This window comes from Tamandua tetradactyla, chromosome 20, assembly GCF_023851605.1.
Source record: "Tamandua tetradactyla isolate mTamTet1 chromosome 20, mTamTet1.pri, whole genome shotgun sequence".
Classification (NCBI taxonomy): domain Eukaryota; kingdom Metazoa; phylum Chordata; class Mammalia; order Pilosa; family Myrmecophagidae; genus Tamandua; species Tamandua tetradactyla.
The window spans coordinates 51,024,357-51,050,515 of NC_135346.1; the positions used below are offsets into that span (position 1 = coordinate 51,024,357).

Sequence of the window (26,159 nt, forward strand, 5' to 3'; positions counted from 1 at the left end):
ACATGTTCCCCAGTGTGTTAGGGTATTAGCCTCTATTAGGGTATTAGTTTAATGCTGTGGTAAAAAAGCCATCCCCAAATTTCAGTGGTTTAATAAGATAAAGGTTTATTTTTCTCCTATGAGAAGTCTGATGAAGGTCACATTCCGTTCATCTCTCTGAAGCTATGCCAGCCAGGGCCTCCCAGGCTCCTGTAGCAGGGATGGGAGGGATGGAGGAAGGCAACAGCTCTTAACTACCTCCACCTGAGTGACCCTAACCCCAGCCCACCATTTCCACCACTGTCTATTGACCAGAGCCTATCACATGTTTCCCAACCTAACTGCAAGGGACTCCAGGAGGGGGAGGGAAGCACATGACATATTTGATGAGCACTGCCATTTCCATTCACAGGTGGTAGGTTTAGAGCTGGATTCTGAACACAAGTCATTTGAACAACAAAACCTGTCCTCTTTCTGCTGCACCATATTTTATTTTCTAACGAATAAAAAAAAAAAAGGAGGACAGTAGTATTTGTCTATTATGTTGGTAGATATGCTTCCATCTCCTTATTAGACAAAGTGTTTCATCATTCTTTCTGAGGGATCTTTTTCTTTAAGCCTTCCTCCTCTGCATTCCTCTTTCCAATGCAACTTTCTGATAGAGTTCCTGGGAAGGAGGGGCTCTGACCGCCAGTTGTTGCTGTGTCTGCTGCGGTTTTTTAGAACTCAGCTTCCCTGCAGCAGGCGGGGTGTGTGTCTGCAGGCTGCCTGAGACCAGAGATGTCTGGTTTGGTCGCTGAGACTATTCTGAAGGAAAAGGCAGTGAAGAAGACATAGCCTCTTCCTCTCAGGAAGCATTCTAGCCTCTTGTCTGGCTTCTCATCTCTCCCTTAAACTTTTGAACTCATTTACAATTGCTTTCTGTGCAAATTCTGCCTGGAAAACCTTGTACTTCCTCCCCATTCATTCTCCCCACTCCCAGATGCATTAAACCAATAACTCCTACAGTTCATTTTATGACCCAGGTCTCAGTGAATCTCAAACATTTCAGCTCAGTTGCAGCCAACTCTTTCTCAGTTCCTGCCACAGGTCAGGCCCGGGGACAGGGGATATATGACTGTGCCAAGTTTGCAGATTCCTGCACCACACTCAGTGTGCAAAGGAAGTGAAGCTTCTCGGGTTTTCTTTGCCTGATGTTATCTTCTTTCTGTGTTTCCACCTCACTTCATGGTGCGGCAACTTAAAATTTTCAGTTAATGGTGTTTTGATGGCTTGAGATTTGACCAGTCTTTCTGAATTCAAACCAGCTCCCACACAGTGCCTGCGACTGCGTCCCAGAGACTCAAATGGAAAAGTGGAGAAAGACTGTTTTGATTTTTCCCTCAAACTGTCTAAAATGAGTCCCTCTGGGATTTTACCCAAAAGAAGAATGTATATCTTGTCTTGTGGCCCGCTTCACATCTTCACACCTGACAAAGGGTCAGCTTGCCCTTCTCTTCCAACATATCTTCTCCCTTCATGAGGAGATTTTCTCATCTCCCTTTCCTGGGGCTATAAAAATGGAATGGCTGCCGGGGACCTGACCGAGGTGGGGAAGTGACAAGTCAAGTAGCTTAATATGTTCAAAATGTTGTCCTGAGTCCACAAAGGGGATAAACATGGTTTCCGACCTCCGAGAGGGAGATTTCTCAAACTTTAGGTGCCTCTGGGGAATTTGTTCTAATTGTAGATGCCTGGATCCTAACCCCCAAAGGGCCCAACCCTGAAGATCAGGGGAGGTGGCTAGGAATGTGCCTACATCAGTTCTCCAAGGTGATTCTGATGCAAATGGGCCCCATTCCTCTCTTTTAAGGAAGCATCCATCAGTAGCCTGGAGTGGGGGCCAAGGAGGGGCTCTCATAGCCTACAGTGCAAACTTTCATTGTAAGGCAGCATTTTGTTCTATCACCCATCTGTTTATGTGATTGTCTATGCTGATGAAGTGATCTCCTTGAGGATAAAGGATGTGTTTATTTATTCTGTGCCCGGTCTGCTTACAGTCTTATTGATGCTAGCTCTCAGAGGCTAGTTAGTGCACTTCGGCAGTAAATTGTTTTTTTAAATAATAAATTAAGCATCCATGGACTCACCCATCAAAGCAAAAATTAGAGTCTTGACAACTTACATATAAAACCACAGGCTCTGCCTCTCTCACCTAAGGTAACCACATTTGTTGATCATTCCACCACTTTCCCCTTTGCATGCAGTTTGATTAACTAGATACCTCTTGTGTTTTATTTGTTGTACCTTTATACCTGCTATTGGACTGTGAGTAATTTGGGGGGGGACTTACTATTTTCACTTAATATTATAATAAGTTTCATCTGTATTATAGGTTACTGTAGTTCATTGTTTTGATAGCTGCATGCAATACCATTGTATGTAGAAGGCATAGTTTATTCATCCATGCTCTTAATGATAGGCATTTATGTTGTTTCATTTTTTTTCTAGCATAAACATTCCTGCTAAGAACGTTCTTGTATGTGTCTCCAGTTGTAAAAAGTGCAAGAGTTTCTTTGAGGAATATAACTGGTGGTAGATTTGCTGGATCAAAGGGGATCTGAATATTTAACTTTAATAGATAATGCTAAACTGTTTTCCAAAGGTGGCTGCAGGAATTTATAGTTCCATCAGCAATGCCTGAGAGATCCTGTGATCCAGATCCTCTCTGACACTGGGTATTTCTTATTTTTGACAATAAAATATTAAATGTGTTATCACTGCCTAGACTTGCATTTCCTTGATCACCAGTGAGGCTGAAAATATTTTCTTCTGTTTCTTTGCCACTTGTGTTGCCCCTTCTGTGATACCTTACTTTGTTTCTTTTGCCCATTTTTCTGTTAGGCTGGTTCTTGATATTTACTTATTATTTACCAGTTTTATGTATGTGGCTATCTTCTCCAAGTGCATAACTTACCTTTTCCTTTTATTAAGATGTATTTTTGGAACAAATATTCTAATTATTATGAGTCAAAGTTGTTTTTTTGATACTAGAATCTTTTTGTAACTCGTTTAAGGAATCTTACATACTTATATTTTTACTAAAAGATTTGTCATTTTATTTATTTTATTTTTGATACCCATCTGTTGAGTTTATATTTTGTATAAAGTATGAGGTAATAGTCTAATTTTATGTTTCTTTTCCATAGAGACATGCATTCTTCCCAGCCTTGTCTGTTGGTCCGTCTCTCCTTTTTCCATGCCAGAATCATTTTGCATTTCCAAGACTTTGCTCTTCCCTTGATTCTGTGGGACAGAGGAACTATGGCCTGGATTCAATCCCTGGTCCACGATGGTCTCTGTAGGTTCTCCCAGGTTATGGCTGAAGGATCAGAAAGGTGAGAGAAAAGAGAATCTCTCCTCCCTTAAGCCCCAAATTAGGCTCTTGGGTAGTATCAATTCCCTGGGAATTGTGTTCCAAGATTTAGCACTTACTTTCTGTATGTTTGGACTTTCAAACCTACAGAAAAGATGTCTTCCAGTGATATTCTTTCTTATAGCAGGAAATTGCTTGGACATTATGTTAGTTTGCTAATGCTGCCAGATACAATATACCAGAAAGGAAATTTATTATGTTACAAGTTTACAGTTCAAAGGCTATGAAAATGTCCAAATTAAGGGACCAGCAGGAGGTTACCTTCACTCAAGAAAGGCTGATGCTCTCTGGAGCACCACTGTCAGTTAGGAAGGCACATGGCTGGCATCTACTGGTCCATTTTCCCAGTTGCATTGCTTCCAGCTTCTGATGCCAACACTTTACTCTCGAAGAACCTGTGGGCCTTTACAGGTCTGGGACACAACTCTGGGTTCTGGTTTGCTTAGCATCTCATAGGAAGGCATGTGGCAATGTCTGCTGGACTCTACCTGTGTCTAGGCATCTGCTCTCTCTGTCAGCACTCCATGTGTCTCCAAACATCCATGTCTCTGTTAGCCCTGAAGCCACTATTCTCCAAACATCTGCCATCTAAAGTTTCTCCAAAATGTTTCCCCTTTTTTAAAGGACTCCAGTAAAGTAATCAACACCCACCTTGAATGCGTGGAGTCACATCTCCATCTAATCAAAAGGCCACACTCACAACTGGGTGTGTCACATCTCTGTGGAGATAACCTAATTAAGAGTTTCTGCCCTACATATTGAATCAGAATTAAAAGAAATCGTTACCCCCTACAAGATTGGATCAGGATTAAAACATGGCTTTTCTGGGGTACGTAGTAGTTTCAAACCAGCACAGGCATGTAGGGTGATGTTCTTGTAGTTTCTTTATGTATCTGACAACAAAAGCATTGGATACAGAGTAAGGAGACCTGGAAAACAGTAGTAACAACACCAGCAGCAGCCACTGCAGATGCCAGTTGTTGCCTGCTTATGTAGCACTGTGATGAATACTTTATGTATATTAGCTCATCAAGAGCACAGTTGTGTGATTCATGGGCAAGTCACTCAATCTCTCTAGAACAACTATAAAATGATAGGATTGCATTGAATAAGATTTTCCAGAACTGTGTCAATAATGAAAATCTATAATTTAAAAGTCACACTCTGATTCATAGTGATAGCTTTTCTGAATCCTTCTCACTTAACAGCATTTATTGCCTAGAAAGCTCTCCCCCTCTCATATGTTGCCCCAAAGCTTCCAAATGTGCTGGCTGAGGTGCAGATGATGACTGATGCCGTTTTACAGAAGGTTAAACAAATGAAGGGAGATTGCATGATGCCCTCCTGTTCATACAGCCAGTGAATAGCAGAGCCAGGAAAAGTTGAAAGGATTCTCTCTCTGGAGCCAATTTCATTTCTTCAAGAAGGTGCCATTGAATTTTGAGGACTACGTTTTTTTTTTTTTCTCATCAAAGCATTTGGAGGCATCAAAGATCCACAAATAGAGAGGCCATTTTACCTCTCTGAACTGTACTGTCACAAAGCTGCATCCACTTCCCGGGCTTTCCTTCTACACGTTGGAGATCTGAGAAGGGGCTCTCCCTCACATCTTCCCTTTCCTTTTCAATGTGACTTCAGATCGCAGGATTCAATCTCAGAAAAAAACCTTCAGATATAGAATCAGAGAAGCCAGTGATTTAATAAACTGCAGAATAAATCCAGGAGAGATTTATTAAAGTGTCCTTTTTTAAAAAAAGAAGTCTTGCCGAAGTTAGAAAAAAAGTTGGCATATAATCAAAGAAAAAAAATTCCTCTTGAACCTCCTCATATTCTTAGAATAGCAGCTTTTAATGACATTATGAGGTACAGTTTAACTGGGGGAAAATCCCAGATCACTTCTTTAGTGGCAATTTAAATCAACTCTTTTTCAAAGCCTTTTATTTACCACATTAAAAGCAGAGAGTAGACAAACCAGGCTGTTTTTTTTCTTTTCAATCCTGTTCCATGCTCTTCTTCTCCAATTTTTGAATGATTCTTAACAGAAGTGGAAGCATACATAATGTGTGAGTTTATGAAAACCTTTAAAACATTATATGATTATTCCACAATACATTTTGTTTTGTTTTCATAGTGAAATTACAATCATCGATGAACTTTTGAATTATAGTGAGCTAGGTTTCACTTTCATATTGATCTGTTCAAACTTAATTTTACTGTTTTTTTTTTTTTTTTGGTGTGTGTGGCAGCTGTATGTTTTTTTTTTTTTTTTTTACCCAGAGGTCGTCCTAGAATAAAAGGAAATTTGCTTAAAAGCAAGAGACAGTTTAACTGAAAACCAGCTTCAGATTCATTTCAACTCAAGCAATATTTATTGAAAATCTTAAAATGTAGCAGCATTGTGCTATAAAGAGTGTAAAAGAAAAACAGTAATAAATAATTTTATGGCCATGATTTATTTAACTAATATTTCTGTGCCAAGCACTATGTTAAGCTTTTTACACATTATCTCATTTAATTATCATTACATTCCTGGAAAGTGTAGCCATTAATATTCCCATTTTAAAAATGAGGAAACCAAAATTTAAAGAGGTTTAGAAACTTGCCAACAGTCACACAGTAAGTAAAATGGCAGAGCCAGGCTTCCAGTTAAGGTTTGTCTGATTCCTAAGGGTACTTCTTGAGCTGCTATGCTATAATATGGCCTCTGGAACAGAAGAAAGGATTTCATTCCCCAGTGACCAATGGGGGAAATATAAAATTACACCAAGAATCTTCAAACTTGAGCCTGCACAGGTCAGGCAGGTAATGTAAATGTTATTGCACAGTCTGATAAGATGGCTACATCTTGTCAAATCAATATCCCTAATATCCTCTTCAGTTGTATCTTTTAAGACATAGATTCTCTATTTGCCTATTAGACATGTGGGAACTTTCTTCACTTCACAAAGAATTGTGATTTATTTCTGTTTTTCCTAAAATGCAGCGCTATTTGGTGTATCTTTCAGCCTCCCACCCTGACAGAGATAAGTATTAAGAGCTCTACTAATGAGGAAAGCAAGAGTGGAAATTATCTCTAGCCACTGAGCTCAGGGAGGAGAGACAATAGGGAATGGTGAGGACTGGAGAGAAGGCTGTGCTGATATAAATAGGGTAGCTGATTCAATGCCAGCTGGTGGCTGCCATGGGACAATATGGGCTCTGTGCTGACTCATCTTCCTTTTATGGTTGTTTTTGTTTTTGAGAGAAGCCCTACTGATTTAAAAAAAATAATATGCAGGCCAAAAAAATTCCACATAGTTACAGTACCCAGGTCAGCAACCTCTGATGTAAATTTATAAAGCTGCTAACTCTGCCTATGAGAAAGTCTAGAATTCAGAAAGATCAGTGATTTTGGAATGTGGGGATCAGGTTTCTGGAAGAAGTGGAACCCCTTCAGTTGAAATGGGGTTTCAACTGAAACCCCATTAACAGATAGTGAGGGGAAGCTCAGAGGGTCTGAGCTGCAGATCACTGCCTCTTGGTCTTCAAGAAAATCTGGGGTTCATCCTTGCTGACATGCAAACTTGCTAATAGTGTTTCACCATATTCACCCCTCACCATAAACTCTACCTGGCATGCCGGCCCAGAATTGGAAAAAAATGCATTGATTGTTTATGGAAATTAGTATTATCAAAATATTATGTGTTTATTTAGAATATTTGGTAATATTAAAAGTCACCTATGATCTCATGACTTGGTAGTAACCATTGTGTGCCCTTCGTCTCTTTTCTATATGTTTTATATAACTAGGATAATGTCTTACCAGATTTGCAATATGCTTTTTTTTCCACTTAGAATTTTTGGGAAAAATTTCCTTTTCCATTTTTAAGGACATCACAGGACTCTGTTGTTTGGATGGGCCTTAGCCTTAACTGATTTCACTATTCTATTAGGCTCATTTCATTTATACTAGAACTTACTGAATTTCATAGCATTCGTAGACAAGTCTTTGTCCTCTTTGCTCATTGTTTCTTTATGGTTGGGCATAAATCCCACCCAGCTTTCTTAGTTCTTGCCCAGGGTTTTGAATCTCCCTTCTTTCTCTCCTTTACACACACACACACACACACACACACACACACACACACACACAGTCACACATACTCACTCTCATACATGGGATTTTTCTTCTTCCTAATACATAGACTCAGCATAAAGCAGACTGTGTTGGCCTTGGGTAAGGGGGGAGAGGCCTGATCCAATTTGGGAGGGACGTATTTTCACAACTCTGTAGTCATCCTTGATGGTTCGTGGGGTTTCTGGTGTGGACTCTCTCTGCAATACCAGGCACTTAAATGCACCCATGCTGAGAACCCTCATTGGCTCCAGGTAGCCAAAGTGGGTTTGCTGAGTGGGACACCCTCCAGGCCTGAGCAATTGGCCAAGTGGAACCAAACAGCAAACAAAAAAAAAAAAGAGAGAGAGAGAGAGAAGGAAGCCAATTATCCAAAGGCAAATGAGCCTCTAATTACAGCTTCAACTAAAGTGGGTAAAAATATTGGAGGAAAGGCATCCCGTTTCTGATCTAGGCACAATACAGGACTATGATTTAGAATAAGAGCCTGTATTCATGCCCTGATTTTACAGTCTTAAGCAAGATACTTCACTTCAAGAAGCATCTAATTTTCCATCTTTAAAATGGAAACAATATAGACTGTTCATCTCATTGGTTTATTGAGAGGTTTAAATGTGATAATGCCATAGCAGGGTCTGATGCTAGTAAAGGCTTATAAATGAAGTATCATCATTTTATTTGTTAAAGCTGCTGGAAATGCAATATACCAGAAACAGGCTGTTTTTTATAAAGGGTATTTATTAAGCTGCAGTTCTAAGGCCATAAGAATGTCCAAACTAAGGCATCCAGAAAAAGATACCTTGAGTCAAAAAAGGGCTGATGACTTTCAGAGTTTCTCTGTCAGCTGGGAAGGCACATGGTGATGTCTGCAGGTCCTTTGTCTTCTGCTTTCAAAGTAGCTTCCCTGGGGTGGGGGGGGATTCTTCCTACCTCTCTAAAGGTCTGTGTTAGTGTTGCCTCTGAAGCTTTTTCCAAAATGATTCCCTCTCAGAGGACTCCAGTAACTGGATTAAGACCCACCTTGGATGGGGCAGAAATTTATCTCCATGGAAATCATCTAATCATAAGGTCCCACCCACAATTGGGTGCATCACATCTCCTTGGAAACAACTTAATCAAAAAGATCCCACCCAGCAATATTGAATCAGGATTAAAGAACATGGCTTTTCTGGAGTCCACAACTGTTTCAAACCAGCACAATCATCGTCAAAATCATCATCAGTAGTTATTATTAACATTCTCTGTAATTATTTGGTGGTATAATAGAATGTAGATTGGAAACCAGGAGACCTGGATTCTTAGCTCTGCTGTTTCTGTTTATTCTGATTTAAAAAGTAAATTAATCTCATTTTCCTCTTCCCTCAATTGTAAATCTTGGGTTAGGGGGTATGTTGGTGAGGTCCCTTTCACTCTGATGTTTTGTGGATCTGTGCCAACTGGAACCAGTGAGTGCAGGGTTTGAGTTGTCCTGTACCACTAACACTTCCATCCCAGTAAGTCCCCTGATGGTGGGAACCCGGACTTCTTGTTAACAGTTATCAAGTGCATAATAAATGCCGAGTGCTGTTGAAAATGATATATCATTACCACAGTGCATCCTCCTTCAGCTCTACCTTTTAGGCATTATTATTATTATTATCTCCTTTTTGCAGGTACCAAAGTTGAGCCTTAGAAAGGAAGCTAAGATTTAACCCTAGAATTTTAATACCATAGTATACTTCTCTCTGTGTCCCCCACAATCAGTGCAGTGATGGATAATATATTGGTGCTAATAGGTTTTGAGCTGAACTCAGGACTTGAATGACTGAGAAGCAGGTGAAGTGCGTGATTGTGGTCATATCACCTTTCTCTCTTTTACGCAATTCCACAAAACTGTAGGCACAAAAATAAAAAAGGAAGCAGGCCCCTGTCAGATTTTGGGGACAGCTCCTGATCCTCAGCTCTAACTTCCTCTTTCTGTAAAATGAAACTGATAAATACTTGCTCTACCCTACTTACCTGCTAGAATTATTTTGAGAGTTACCTGAAGGACTGTATGTATGTATGCATGTACATTAGAGAATTTAGCACATGGGTACATCAATAGTCTGAGCTGGGAAGTATGTTAGCAATCAACTATCCAGAGATTTTCGAACTCAGCAGCACAGAGTGCGCTCTGAAAACAGGTTCATTTTTGGGAAGTGCATGGGAAGCAGGCCTACTTTCTCCTGCTTCTCCAAAGCAGCTTGCCCTTGCTTTTTCTGTGTGTCTCTCTCTCTTTCCCTCTATCTCCTCCTCTCTCTTTTTCTATGTACCTGTTTATATTTAACTTATATGTCCAAGAAACAATTTGTTTAACAAAGAATTCTGAGGCAAAAAAAGGATGTGAAAAATAGGTCTGGTCCCACCATCCATTTTAGAGAGGAGTAAGCAAAGGCCCCCCAAAATTAAGTGGCTCATCCAAGGCTAGTTAATAGAAGAATTAGGACTAGAGTTCCCTTGTCCAACTTATTTTGCCCAGGCAAATTGTATCATTAGAAGTATAACCAGAGTTGGACAGGGGCTTCTTCCTGGTTTGGGGCACATACTTCAGTGCCTAGGGTGGTGATGAGAGCATTCATTTGCACGTCTGTGCTGGTGGTGGTGCCTCCTCTGCCATCGTGTGGGGACTTCTCTGCTGTTGCTGGGTCTTGGGTCCCACTCTACCTGCAGGAACCTGTGTGAGCCATTGGTGGTAGTGGTCACACTGGGGTGATTTTCTAGGGCAATTTCTGAAGGAACTCACAAGATGATTAGGTGGCGACAGCCCACCACCTCTGTCCCACCAGCTTCCAGCTTCTATTTTCCCAACTAACTGTATGGGATTAACCATCTCTCGGTCTCCATCTATGTCTCTCATTTTCTCTGTCTCTCACCCCACATCATCTCTGTTCAGCCCCTTCTTTAAATCTGCTGCCTTCACCACTTCCCTTGAGTAACTTCACCCTGCTCCTTGTTCTCCTCTGATGCTTGAAGAACCTGCATCTGCATCAGGCGTCAATGAATACTCAGTGAGGCTCTCCTCAGGTTCCAGACAGTGGGATAAGGGTGATGATTAATTATAGGTCCCTAGGGAGAGTATGGACAGTAGGAATTCATCCCATTTCATCTCCCTTGCAGTGAGAGCCACTGTCAATTTTCTTTCTAGGTCATCTAAGAAGTAGACACACCTTGCCAAGGTGAACATTACTTGTTCTCAGACAGCACAGTCTGATGTCATTTGGAGGAAGCATGTTTCCCCTACTTATGTTGCTTTGGCTTCAATTCTTTTAGATCCACAGACCTTGCCATTATTTAGCTAAGAAACACTTGGGAGACTTCCGGAGAAGATGGCAGCTTAGTAAGACACGCGGGTCTTAGTTCCTCCTCCAGAACAGCTATTAGGGAAGTAGAAATGGTACAGAACAGCTCCCGGAGCCACGACAGAGACCAAGAAGACAGCGTACCCCATTCTGGAATGGCTGACTGGCTGGGAGAACCCGCTGCGGTGAGATCACCGAGGGGCGCGCGCTTCCCCGGGCCGGGGCGGCAGGCGGCCGGAGTCCCTCCCTCCCTCCTTCCCGGGCCGGCTGGGAGAATTGGACAGGCGATCCACTCAGGCCGCGGTGGCTGGCGCCCCCCCCACCACGTGTGGCCCCCGGAACACCTGGGAGAATTGAATCGGAGATCCCCTAAGCCGTGGAGACTGGCAACCTGGGTCTCTTCCAAACACGTGGCTTCCCGGTCCAGCTGGAAACGGTGGATAGGCACTCCCCCAAGCTGCGGCGACCAGCGCCCCCCTGCCACGCTTGGCGCCCCAGGCCGGCTGGGAAATTTGGACAGGCACTCCCCCAAGCCGCGGAGGCCGGCACCCCCCCACCATGCTTGGCGCCCCGGGCCGGCTGGGAAATTTGGACAGGCACTCCCCCAAGCCGCGGAGGCCGGTGACCCTCCCCATGTGTGGATTCCCGGGCCGGCTGGGAGATTCGGACTGGCACTCCCCCAAGCCACTTTGGCTGGCGACCCTCCCCCACAGTGAGAGTTTTCCAAGGTTAAAGGAGCCACAGCACCTTTTACTGGTGGGACCCGCAGACAGACGAGTGCTACGAGCGCCACCTACTGGGCAGGATAAGAAAAACAGAGCCCAGAGATTTCACAGAAATATCTTTCAACATGCTGGGTCCCACACCCACGGAAATCTGATTAAATGCCCAGACGCCAGCAGAAAATAATGGATCACACTCGGAAAATTGAAGATATGGCCCAGTCAAAGGAACAAACCAATAGTTCAAATGAGATACAGGAGCTGAGACAACTAATGCTGAATATACGAACAGAAATGGAAAACCTCTTCAAAAACCAAATTGATAAATTGAGGGAGGACATGAAGAAGACATGGGCTGAACAAAAAGAAGAAATAGAAAAACTGAAAAAACAAATCACAGAACTTATGGGAGTGAAGGACAAAGTAGAAAAGATGGAAAAAACAATGGATACCTACAATGGTAGATTTAAAGAGACAGAAGCTAGAATTAGTGAATTGGAGGATGGAACATCTGAATTCCAAAAAGAAACAGAAGCCATAGGGAAAAGAATGGAAAAATTTGAGCGGGGGATCAGGGAACTGAATGACAATATGAAGCACACAAATATACGTGTTGTGGGTGTCCCAGAAGGAGAAGAGAAGGGAAAAGGAGGAGAAAAACTAATGGAAGAAATTATCACTGAAAATTTCCCAACTCTTTTGAAAGACCTAAAATTACAGATCCAAGAAGTGCAGCACATCCCAAAGAGAATAGACCCAAATAGGTGTTCTCCAAGACACTTACTAGTTAGAATGTCAGAGGTCAAAGAGAAAGAGAGGATCTTGAAAGCAGCAAGAGAAAAACAATCCATCACATACAAGGGAAACCCAATAAGACTATGTGTAGATTTCTTAGCAGAAACCATGAAAGCTAGAAGACAGTGGGATGATATATTTAAATTACTAAAAGAGAAAAACTGCCAACCAAGACTTCTATATCCAGCAAAATTGTCCTTCAAAAATGAGGGAGAAATTAAAACATTTTCAGACAAAAAGTCACTGAGAGTATTTGTGACCAAGAGACTAGCTCTGCAAGAAATACTAAAGGGAGCACTAGAGTCAGATACGAAAAGACAGAAGAGAGAGATTTTGGGGACAGCTCCTGATCCTCAGCTCTAACTTCCTCTTTCTGTAAAATGAAACTGATAAATACTTGCTCTACCCTACTTACCTGCTAGAATTATTTTGAGAGTTACCTGAAGGACTGTATGTATGTATGCATGTACATTAGAGAATTTAGCACATGGAGAAGAGTGTAGAAAGAAGGAAAAGCAGATATGATATATATAATACAAAAGGCAAAGTGGTAGAGGAAAATATTATCCAAACAGTAATAACACTAAATGTTAATGGACTGAATTCACCAATCAAAAGTCATAGACTTGCAGAATGGATTAAAAAACAGGATCCTTCTATATGCTGTCTACAGGAAACACATCTTAGACCCAAAGATAAACATAGGTTGAAAGTGAAAGGTTGGGAAAATATATTTCATTCAAATAACAACCAGAAAAGAGCAGGAGTAGCTATACTAATATCCAACAAATTAGACTTCAAATGTAAAACAGTTAAAAGAGACAAAGAAGGACACTATCTACTAATAAAAGGAACAATTCAACAAGAAGAAATAACAATCATAAATATTTATGCACCGAACCAGAATGCCCCAAAATACATGAGGAATACACTGCAAACACTGAAAAGGGAAATAGACACATATACCATAATAGTTGGAGACTTCAATTCACCACTCTCATCAATGGACAGAACATCTAGACAGAGGATCAATAAAGAAATAGAGAATTTGAATATTACTATAAATGAGCTAGACTTATAGGACATTACATCCCACAACAGCAGGATACACCTTTTTCTCAAGTGCTCATGGATCATTCTCAAAGATAGACCATATGCTGGGTCACAAAGCAAGTCTTAACAAATTTAAAAAGATTGAAATCATACACAACACTTTCTCGGATCATAAAGGAATGAAGTTGGAAATCAATAATAGGCGGAGTGCCAGAAAATTCACAAATACGTGGAGGCTCAACAACACAGTCTTAAACAACGAGTGGGTCAAGGAAGAAATTGCAAGAGAAATTAGTAAATATGTCGAGGCGAATGAAAACGAAAACACAACGTATCAAAACCTATGGGACGCAGCAAAGGCAGTGCTAAGAGGGAAATTTATTGCCCTAAACGCCTATATCAGAAAAGAAGAAAAGGCAAAAATGCAAGAATTAACTGTCCACTTGGAAGAACTGGAGAAAGAACAGCAAACTAACCCCAAAGCAAGCAAAAGGAAAGAAATAACAAAGATTAGAGCAGAAATAAATGAAATTGAAAACAATAGAGGAAATCAATAAAACCAGAAGTTGGTTCTATGAGAAAATCAATAAGATTGATGGGCCCTTAGAAGATTGACAAAAAGAAGAAGAGAGAGGATGCAAATAAATATGATCAGAAATGGAAGAGGAGACATAACCACTAACCTCACAGAAATAAAGGAGGTAATAACAGGATACTATGAACAACTTTACGCTAATAAATACAACAATTTAGAGGAAATGGACGGGTTCCTGGAAAGACATGAACAACCAACTCAAGAAGAAATAGATGATCTCACCAAACCAATCACAAGTAAAGAAATTGAATCAGTCATTCAAAAGCTTCCTAAAAAGAAAAGTCCAGGACCAGACGGCTTCACATGTGAATTCTACCAAACATTCCAGAAAGAATTAGTACCAACTCTCCTCAAACTCTTCAAAAAAATCGAAGTGGAGGGAAAGCTACCTAATTCATTCTATGAAGCCAACATCACCCTCATACCAAAACCAGGCAAAGATATTACAAAAAAAGAAAACTACAGGCCAATCTCTCTAATGAATATAGATGCAAAAATCCTCAACAAAATTCTAGCAAATCGAATCCAACAACACATTAAAAGAATTATGTATCATGACCAAATAGGATTCATCCCAGGTATGCAAGAATGGTTCAACATAAGAAAATCAATTAATGTAATACACCATATCAACAAATCAAAGCAGAAAAATCACATGATCATCTCAATTGATGCAGAGAAGGCATTTGACAAGATTCAACATCCTTTCCTGTTGAAAACACTTCAAAAGATAGGAATACAAGGGAACTTCCTTAAAAATGACAGAGGGAATATATGAAAAACACACAGCTAATATCATCCTCAATGGGGAAAAATTGAAAACTTTCCCCCTAAGATCAGGAACAAGACAAGGATGTCCATTATCACCACTATTATTCAACATCGTGTTGGAGGTTCTAGCCAGAGCAATTAGACAAGAAAAAGAAATACAAGGCATCAAAATTGGAAAGGAAGAAGTAAACCTATCACTGTTTGCAGACGATATGATATTATACATCGAAAACCCGGAAAAACCCACAACAAAACTACTAGAGCTAATAAATGAGTACAGCAAAGTAGCAGTTTACAAGATCAACATTCAAAAATCTGTAGCACTTCTATACACTAGCAATGAACAAGCTGAGGGGGAAATCAAGAAACGAATTCCATTTACAATTGCAACTAAAAGAATGAAATACCTAGGAATAAATTTAACTAAAGAGACAAAAAACCTATACAAAGAAAACTACAAAAAACTGTTAAAAGAAATCACAGAAGACCTAAATAGATGGAAGGGCATACCGTGTTCATGGATTGGAAGACTAAATATAGTTAAGATGTCAATCCTACCTAAATTGATTTACAGATTCCATGCAATACCAATCAAAATCCCAACAGCTTATTTTTCAGAAATAGAAAAACCAATAAGCAAATTTATCTGGAAGGGCAGGGTGCCCCGAATTGCTAAAAGTATATTGAGGAAAAAAAACGAAGCTGGAAGTCTCATGCTGCCAGACTTTAAGGCATATTATGAAGCCACAGTGGTCAAAACAGCATGGTATTGGCATAAAGATAGATATATCGACCAATGGAATCGAATAGAGTGCTCAGATATAGACCCTCTCATCTATGGACATTTGATCTTTGATAAGGCAGTCAAGCCAACTCACCTGGAACAGAACAGTCTCTTCAATAAATGGTGCCTAGAGAACTGGATATCCATATGCAAAAGAATGAAAGAGGACCCGTGTCTCACATCCTATACAAAAGTTAACTCAAAATGGATCAAAGATCTAAACATTAGGTCTAAGACCATAAAACAGTTAGAGGAAAATGTAGGGAGATATCTTATGAAACTTACAATTGGAGGCGGTTTTATGGACCTTAAACCTAAAGCAAGAGCACTGCAGAAAGAAATAAATAAATGGGAGCTCCTCAAAATTAAACACTTTTGTGCATCGAAGAACTTCATCAAGAAAGTAGAAAGACAGCCTACACAATGGGAGACAATATTTGGAAACGACATATCAGATAAAGGTCTAGTTTCCAGAATTTATAAAGTGATTGTTCAACTCAACAACAAAAAGACAGCCAACCCAATTACAAAATGGGAAAAAGATTTGAACAGACACCTCTCAGAAGAGGAAATACAAATGGCCAAAAGGCACATGAAGAGATGCTCAATGTCCCTGGCCATTAGAGAAATGCAAATCAAAACCACAATGAGATATCATCTCACACCCACCAGAATGGCCATTATCAACAAAACAGAAAATGACAAGTGCTGGAGAGGATGCGGAGAAAGAGGCACACTTATCCACTGTTCGTGGGAATGTGAAATGGTGCAACCTTTGTGGAAGGCAGTTTGGCAGTTCCTCAAAAAGCTGAATATAGAATTGCCATACCACCCAGCAATACCATTGCTAGGTATCTACTCAGAGGACTTAAGGGCAAAGACACAAACGGACATTTGCACACCAATGTTTATAGCAGCATTATTTACAATTGCAAAGAGATGGAAACAGCCAAAATGTCCATCAGCAGACGAGTAGCTAAACAAACTGTGGTATATACATACGATGGAATATTATGCAGCTTTAAGACAGAATAAACTTATGAAGCATGTAATAACATGGATGGACCTAGAGAACATTATGCTGAGTGAGTCTATCCAAAAACTAAAGGACAAATACTGTATGATCCCACTGATGTGAACCGACATTCGAGAATAAACTTGGAATATGTCATTGGTAACAGAGACCAGCAGGAGTTAGAAACAGGGTAAGATAATGGGTAATTGGAGCTGAAGGGATACAGACTGTGCAACAGGACTAGATACAAAAACTCAAAAATGGACAGCACAATAATACCTAATTGTAATGTAATTATGTTAAAACACTAAATGAAGCTGCATCTGAGCTATAGTTTTTTGTTTGTTTGTTTGTTTGTGTCTTTTTTTTTCTTTTTCCTTTTCTTTTTATTATTATTATTATTATTTTTATTTTTTCTCTATATTAACATTCTATATCTTTTTCTGTTGTTTTGCTAGTTCTTTTCCTAAATCGATGCAAATGTACTAAGAAATGATGATCATACATCTATGTAATGATGTTAAGAATTACTGATTGCATATGTAGAATGGAATGATTTCTAAATGTTGTGTTAATTTCTTTTTTCTTTAATTAATAATAAAAAAAAAAGAAACACTTGGCTCTTTCCAACTTGTGCCCAGTTTGCTCTGAGAGTCTCCACTCTGTGCTTGCCATGAATGGCCCCGATGGATGCGGTCAGTTCTGATTAGATTTTAGCTACTTCTAAGCTCTTCCACTCCCCGTAATAAAAGGCTTTTTGTTTTTTGTTACTTTTAAATGTGTATTGGGTCATTCTAACACATTACTCCCCAGTGAAATCTTTGTTGGTTCCTCAAAACCGATGGGAAAATTGTCACTTTCTCCTTCCTAGGTGAGCTGAAAGAAATTGGCACCCTACATAGTACCTCTGACCTTTCATGCTGGCAGCACTGTCCAGTTTTTCCTGGTTCATATTTGGTTTATCATAAGCCAAGCAAGATGCAATGAAAATCCATATATTCTAAATCTGAGGGGGCATTTCCTTCTCTGATACTTCTCTGAGATTTTTCTTATACTTGCATGGCACCACCTCCTTTAACTTGGGTAAAGTGTAGTTTTTTTCTCTGTATTCCCAGTAATTGGCATTGAGTAGATAAGAAAGAAAATTGCCTTAATTGAAGGAAGGTAGTATAATCTTTTGGAGAACATGCCACACTAGGAGTTGGAAGGTTGAAACCGTAGTCCAGGAAAGCTGCAAACAGGCTGTGTGACCTTGGACAAACCACTTAACCTCTCTGTGCTCCATTCCTCATGTGAATGATCAGAGAGCTGAATCTCTAAGATCCTGTCCATCTCTGATAGTCAGCTAGTCTGTGTTGCCAAGATAGCATAAAAAAAGAGACAGCAACTTCAAGTACTATTCAAACCGCTTGAAAAGCATTTTGTTATCCTGGGGTTTTGAGGGCACTGGTGTCAGCTTGACACAAAAGACACTGAAGGACTCATTGTGTTCTGATGTATCCAGGATGGTGTATTGCCCACAGAGGCCCATAGCTGAATCAGTAGCCTGTCATTGAGAGGTTTGTCAGAACTGAGTCTGCTGTTTCTTGGCATGAAACCTGGGTCTCCATCAGGCTTCCCAGCCTCTGGAAAGAGAGGGGACAGCCATCAGGAAAACATTGCCCCACTTACTGGTGGAGTTCACTCCCCACATAAATATTCCTGTGGGTCTCAAAATATTGCTTTTCATCAGGCTTTCCCCTATGGATGCCCCAGATTTGTCATAAATTATATGTGCTGTGGGATGTTTTGTATGGTTTTGTTTTATTTATGGGGATTCTGAGTTCTGTCTCTGGTTGCAGTGGGAGGTTTTAAAGACAATTGCATCTTGGTGGCAGAAGGTTTGCTGTGGTACTCTGCTGTCTGTTAGAGGCCTGTGCAGAGAAATCAACAGGTCTCAGGAAAATTTGTCGCGTTTTAGGGTCCTGCAATGCATTGCAAATCTTGATAGGTGGGGAGACTCATCTGCAAATAGCAGAAGGAAAACAAGAAAATAATTCCCTGAGCATAAGATATGTTGTTCCCTCTTCCTCATTCATCAGGAGAACTCTGGCATATGCCACAGGAAACAAACCCTGAGGTTTGGAAATAGAGCAGGAGATGGCTATTTCTTGGTCTTGTTTCATGTAAAGGGTACAACTGTGAGATCCTGGCTCCTTCCTGGTGGCCAGGCTCCTTACAGCTCTTTGCTCCCCAGGCCTAAATCTGACCATCTGGCTCATTTTTCCATCTCTTCCCAACATTGGGGGGATCCCCAGGTGGCCCTCTTTTTCCTGGTTGATACTGGGCAATGGGACGTCTTTAGAATGTACAGCTGTATGTATCAGATCTCTGAGTGCTTATTTCTATTCCTGGGGGTCAGAGGCAAGGGGTCCAAAGAGTAAAGGAATACTGTTTCTAAACAACTTCAGTTCATTCCTCGACTGTTCAGGGCCCCAGTTCTTAGCTGTGTTTCAGTCCTTCTACCTACCTTACCTAGGAGATTTCGTCCTCCCTGCTGGCTTCATATACCATCTGTATGCTCATAATTCTCAATCTTAATCTTTGCACTAACCCTTTGCTTTCATCTCAAATCTGTATCTCTAATTGCTGCTCTGACATCTCAAATTCTGCACAGAATAGTTGAGGCCATTGTTTTAATGAAGGGAGGCAACATTTCTAAAGGTTTTTTTAAGTCAATAAATGTTGTTGATTTTCAAATATAGCCAAAGCATCGGGTAGCCATTTAGAAATGAGAAATGAGGGAGATATGGTGATGTCCTTAGGGAGCTCACATTCATTTGTGAAATGAGGCACTCTTTATTAAAATACAGAATGAATATTCAATAGTAGAAATATAGCAAGTCCTATGGGACTTCAGAAGAGAGAGCCAGATGATTTTTAAGTTTTGCTTGTTTTGTTTACAACAGCTATATAATATTCTTATATTTATTTTACATATATTAGTTTTGCAAGTTTTGAATAATTTATTTTTAAATGTTTTTTATTGTGATATATATATATATATACAAAGAAAAGAAAGAGATTGAGAAGATACCAGGGGTTTCCCAGATGGGAAAGTTTAATAGTTCTATTTTTTTTTCCTTTGGACTCTCAAGGACTTCCACCAATACTTTTAAATAATCAGCCCATCTTAGTCTGAGATGTATCTGATTATTACATTAAGCTACACAGAATTACAAGACCTTGTTCCCATTCTGCACTTCAGGAGTTTGGGTTGTTTAAATGAGCTGTATGAACAGGTTGATTTAGATTGTGTGCTACAGAGAATTTAGACTCTAAAAATAATAAACCTCTGCCTTAGGTCTCATACAGTAGGTGAAGTTCTAGAGTACATACACTATCATCTTTTACCCTGTATCTGATTTACCTAAGTCTCAGCCAGACTGGCTTCCTTTTTATTTCTCATTGAGACCTGGTCTCTTTTTCTGTTACTTTAACTGTTATTATATGTAACTATGCTAACTCTCAGGGCTGCAGCATTCATTTCTGGGTCTTAGGTGTCACAGAGTTACTCAAAGTCCCAGGGAAACACCAGCTAATAAAATATAGCTCAGTGTCTCAGAACCCAGAAATACACTTACAACTTCAGACTAAATGTGACTGCTCTAAGGGTTTACAATCTAGGCTCCAATTTTCTTAAAAGTATTTTTTTGAAAGAGACCTTGACAAATTTGTTCATTTGTTTCTGGCTTATTTTGCACAACACATTGTCCCCAAGGTTTATTCAGTTCATTGTGTGCCTCTCGATAGTCTTCCTTTTTATAACCATGCCATATTCCATCATATAAATGTATCACAGTTTGCCATTCTGCTTCTCAGTCATTGTACACTTCAGCTGCCTCCATCCGTTGGGCATCATGGATAATGTCCAAAATAAATAAACCATGTCTTGCAGTATCTACACTTGATTGTACAATCAGCAGCATTCTCAAATTTTAGACAATTTTCCTTGGTCCATAGAGACAAAGAACCACCAAATACAACCTCACCAAATATCAAATCAAAACTACCCCTTATCACTTGTCCACCCCCCTCCCAATTAGTTGCCCCTGGTAGTGCTGTGGTACTGTTGATGTCTTCCTGTTAACTATTGGCCATAGCATGTAATTTTAGTTTTCCCCTTATACTCCTCTTCTATTGACTCTTTGTTCAATATCAAACCTTTGAAATAGTTCATGTGGGAACTTTTTTATAATTATAGATACAATCAGTGGGCTAAATGGCACTATACAGTCCCTTTCAATCATATTCACCTTCAATAAGTCAATGTTACTTATAACCCCATTAATTAGTTACCATCACTTCTATCCACTCCCTTGCATTTAAGTTCAACTTCATTGGGTAGCCTTTCCCCTGTCTCTAGCTTCTGTGTACCTTTGTCTGCTATATTCTACAGTATAACCTCTGAGATTACCTCTTCCAGAGTCATAGTAGTGAAATCACATAGTATCTCTTCTTTATGTCTGACGTATTTCACTCAACATTATGTACTCAAGTTTCATCCATGTTGTCATACGCTTCGGGACCTTATTTTGCCTTACTCCTGCTGCCTAATATTCCATTGTATGTATATACCACGTTTTGTTTGTCCACTTCTCTGTTGATGGGGCACTTAGACTGTTTCCATCTTTTGGCAATTGTGAATAGTGCCACTATGAACATCGGAGTGCAGATGTTTGGTCATGTCAGTCACTGCTTTCAGCTCTTCTGGGAATATGCCGAATATTGGTATTGCTAACATATTAGTTGTCTGAGGTATATTTGGTTGTCTGAGGAATCATTGAGCTGTTTTCTATAGCAGCTGCACCATTTATACATTCCCACCAATAGTTAATAACTGTTTAAATTTTTCCATATCCTCTCCAACATTTGCAGTTTTCTGTTTATTTAATAGCAGCCACTCATAGGGTGAAGTGATATCTCATTGTAGTCTTGATCTGCACTTCCCTTATGGTTAATGAAAATGAACATCTCTTCCTGTGCTTTTTAACCATTTGTCTTTGATCTTTGGAAAAGTATCCATTCATATCCTCTGCCCATTTTATAATTGGGTTATTTGTCTTTTGTTGTTGAGTTGTGTAATTTTTTATGTCTACAGGATTTCAGCCCTTATCTGATATGTGGTTTCCAAATATTTTCTCTCAGTGAGTTGGCTGCCTCTTCACCTTTTTGACAAAGTCCTTTGTGGCACAGAAGCTCTTGATCTTGATCTTAAGGAGTTCCCATTTATCTTTTTTTTTTTTTGCTACTTGTTCTTTAGGTGTAAAGTTTAAAAAGCTACCTTCTATTACTAGATCTTGAAGATGTTTCCCTACGTTTTCTTCTAGAAGTTTTATGGTATGGGCTTTTTACATTTAGGTTTTTAATGCAATTTGAATTAAATTTTTGTATAGGGTGTAGGGTAGGGTTTCTTTTTCATTCTTTTGGCTATTGATGTCCAATTTTCCTGTGCCCACAGTTTAGTGGCTTTGGGGGGCCTTATCAAAGATCAATTGTCCATAGACTTGGTGTTCTATCTCCATACTCTCAATTCAATTCTGTTGATCATTACTTCTAACTTTGTGCCAGTACCAGGATGTTTTGACCACTGTGGCTTTATAGTAAACTTTAAAGTCAGGAAGAGTTAGTCCTTCTACTTTGCTCTTCATTTTTATGATATCTTTAGCTATTCAAGGTCTCTTTCCCTCCCAAATAAATTAGACAGCTAGCTTTTCCAAGTCTTCAAATTAGGTTGTTGGGATATTGGTTGGTATTGCATTGAATTTGTAGATCAATTTGGATGGAACTGACATCTTAATGACATTCAACCTTCCTCTCTATGAACATGGAAGGTCTTTCCATTTATTTTGGTCACTTTTGATATTTTTTGGCAATGTTTTATCATTTTCTGTGTATAAATCCTTGGCATCCCTGGTTAAGCTTACTCCTAGATACATGATTTTTTTGGTTGCTATTTTAAATGGGAATTTTTTCCTTAGTTGTCTACTCAGATAGGTCATTACTTTTGTATGAAAACATTATTGATTTTTGTACATTAATCTTTTTTTTTTTTTCCACATGGGCAGGCACTGGGAATCGAACCGGGTCTCCAGCACAGCAGGCAAGAACTCTACCTGCTGAGCCACTGTGGCCTGCCCTGTACATTAATCTTTTATCCCACCACTTTGCTAAATTTGTTTATTAGCTCAGGTACCTTTGCCATAGATTTCCCAGGGTTTACTAAGTATAGGATCATGTCATCTGCAAATAATAAAAGTTTTACTTCTTCCTTTCCAATTTGGATGCTTTTTATTTCTTTCTCCTGTCTAATCACTCCAGCTAGGACTTCTAGTAAAATGCTGAATAATAGTGGTGACAGTGGGCATCCTTGACTCGTTTCCAATCTTAGGGGGAATGCTTTCAATCTCTCACCATTAAATATGATGCTGGCTATGCATTTTTCATATATGCCCTTTGTGATACTGAGAAAGTTTCCTTTGATACCTACCATTTGAAGGGTTTTTATCAGGAAAGGATGCTGAATCTTGTTGAATGCTTTTTCAGCATCGATCAATATGATCATGTGATTTTTACTTTTCAATTATTTAATGTGTTGTCTCATGTTTACTGATATTCTTTTGTTGAACCACCCTTACATTCCTGGTATAAATCCCACTTGGTTATGATGTATAATTCTTTTAAGTGTGGTTGGATTTGATTGCTAGTATTCTGCTGAGAATTTTTGCATCTGTGTTCACTAGGGAGACTAGTCTGTAGTTTTCCTTTCTTGTAGCATCTTAATCTGGTTTTGGTGTTAGAGTGATGTTAACTTCATAAAATGAGTTAGGTAGCATCCTTTCTTCTCAAGTTTTTGGAAGAATTTGAGCAGGAATGGTATTAGTCTTTTTGGAATGATTGATAAAATACCCCTGTGAAGCTATCTGGTCCTGGGCTTTTCTTATGGGAAGATGTTTGATGACTGATTGAATCTCTTTATTTGTAATAGGTTTGTTGAGATTTGCTATTTCTTCTGGAGTTGCTATAGGTAGTTCATATGTTTCTAGGAATTTGTACATTTCATCTAAATTGTCTAGTTTGTTGGCATATAGTTGTTCTTCTTCTCTTCTCCTTCAGAGACACCAGTGATTCTTTGTGTGCTTTTTGTTCTCCATCATTTCCCTAAGATCCAGTTCCATTTCTTCCATCTTTCTTGCCATTTGCTCTTTCGTATGCTCTATTTCAGTTGTTCTGTCTTCTAGTTCACTTATTCTTCCTTTTACTTCTTCAAATCTGCTATTGTATGTCTCTAGCATATTTCTAATTTAGTCTAGGTCTTTCATCTCTGTGAAATCTGCCATTTTCTATCTAATCTTTTGAATTCCTCTTTATGTTCTTATAATGCCTTCCTTATATTCTTTATTTCTTTATAAATATCCTTAAGTAGTTGTTCCACATTCTGTGTCCCCTCTTGTGTTTTGATTTGTTCATTTGGCTGGGCCATTTCTGCCTGGATCTTCACATGCTTGGTGATTTTCTATTGTGCTTAGGGCATTTATTTATCTTAATAAGGTTATTTTTCATGTTGGTTTCCTTCACTTGTCTCAAGTTTTATATTTACTTGGTTTTTCATTTAAGTTTCCCTTTTACTCTTGTTTTGTCAGTAATTCTCCACCAAGCCAAGGCCCAGACCTCATGTAGATGGTACAGTTCTACTTGCAGGTCTACTAAAATACAGGCAGTGATGCATGGGTACTTCCGTGGCAGAATGCCCGCCTGCCAAGTGGGAAACCTAAGCTAAATTCCTGGCCCATGCACCCACCCCCCCAAAATAAAAAATAATAATAATAAAATAAAATTTTAAATAAAAAAAACACCTCCCCAATTGTAGGCCCTGAAGTCACACCCCAAGATATATTGGGAATGAACTCAGACTGGTGCCCTCAGAAGGGAGAGAATATTAAAAAAAATAAAAGAATCAATAAAATATAAATATATAGACACAAATATGAATTTTAAAATAATAATTTAAAAGTATAGGAATATGCACACACACATATATATATAAGTCAAGCAGGTTTTCTCAATGCCCTGATGCTGAGTCTTGGCTCATGCTGGGAGTAGGGAGATTTACACCCCTGAGAGTCAAGTCCCATGTGTGGGGAGAGGGCACTGAGCATTCACCTGTTGAGTTGGTTGGCGGGAGGGGCCATGTATATTTAAAACCAAGGAAGATAGGAATTTTGCCAGACTGCAGTTACCCTTTCTGCCTAGCAGGTGGTGCTCCTGAGGTATAGTCTCCCCTGAGGCCTGTCCCTCCCCAACTGCAGTAACCAGCTGGGAAGATGGTGTGCATGATGGTGGGCTGCTCCAGGCTTGCAGGATGACTAGTTCCAGTGCATGGGACAGGGGAGCCAATCATAGCACCCAAGGGAACAACTGATTGCATTGTCCTGTGCCTGGAGGATCCACTGTTCATTGAACCTGATAGGACTGCTATTTGCAGTGCCTGACCTGGCAACTGCTTCCAGTGCCCAGGGGCATGACTTTTTGTGGTGACCAGCCAAGCACACCCCTGGGCTCCCCACAGGCACTGCTGACTGCTGTGCTATGTGGGGAGGTTTGATCAGCCAGCTGTCAGGGCAAGCTCAAGCAAAGGGACAGTCAGTTCCCTTGGATCCACACTTCCCTGTGCACCATTACCCATCCCTGTGTGTGTATGTGGGGTGGGGGTGGGGGTGCAGTCATAGCCAGTCAGACCCACCCTACTCTTATATGACCTCCTGCCTCCTTCCTCCCTATGAAATATTGAAGGTACTCTTTAATCACTCACCTCCTAGGACTGCAGTCCCAGTTTTTTCCTGCCCCCTCTCTCTTTCTATGGAGCAGGGAGTAAATCCAGCCTACCCTACTCTGCCATCTTCCCAGAAGTCTTAATAATTATTTTTTTAAAACAAAATACAAAGAATACCTGAGAGCTTCAGAACTGTGAGCATTCAGCCTTTCTCAATGGATGAAGTTAGATTTGGTAACCTCTGATTTCTTCATGATTTTGACTTTGGTCCCAAAGGGACCTTATTGCCAGAAACCCTGTTGAATCTTGGAATAGCACTGCGGTTTTATTCATTCTCCTTCATAATCTCTGATTTGGAGCTTCCAATGACTTTAGGAAACTTTTTTCACTTCTTTGGAACTTGGTTTATCTGTGAGGTTATGTGAATATTAGCACAGTTTCTGGGTGGTCATAAATGTTTCACAAGTGGTAGTTTTAATTATTGTAAGTATAATTATGATTATGTTCATTTTTATTAATATCAGTTCAGACTTAGGGCCAATGCAGGGTACTAAAAGTAAAATGTTGCTAAAATGGACTTTTTCTGAATATCCAGACAGGAAAAAACTGTGTGAGAAAGTGGATATTCATGTATAGTACAATAATCATTATAATAGTTTTTATGATTTATTATAGAAACCTTATAGAAACAAAGGTAGTTGTCGTCGCTGTTTTGCAGATGGAGAAACTTGCTCAGCCATGCCAGATCTTGCAAATTAGCAAAACTTAAAGTTACTTAGCTAAT

General features: G+C 39.7%; 1 protein-coding gene across 3 annotated transcripts in view; it reads left to right on the top strand.

Annotated features, from left to right (window-relative positions):
* The window catches only part of DOCK2 (dedicator of cytokinesis 2), a 446,749-nt gene that overhangs the window by 145,086 nt on the left and 275,504 nt on the right, over positions 1 to 26,159 (top strand). The window lies entirely within an intron of this gene.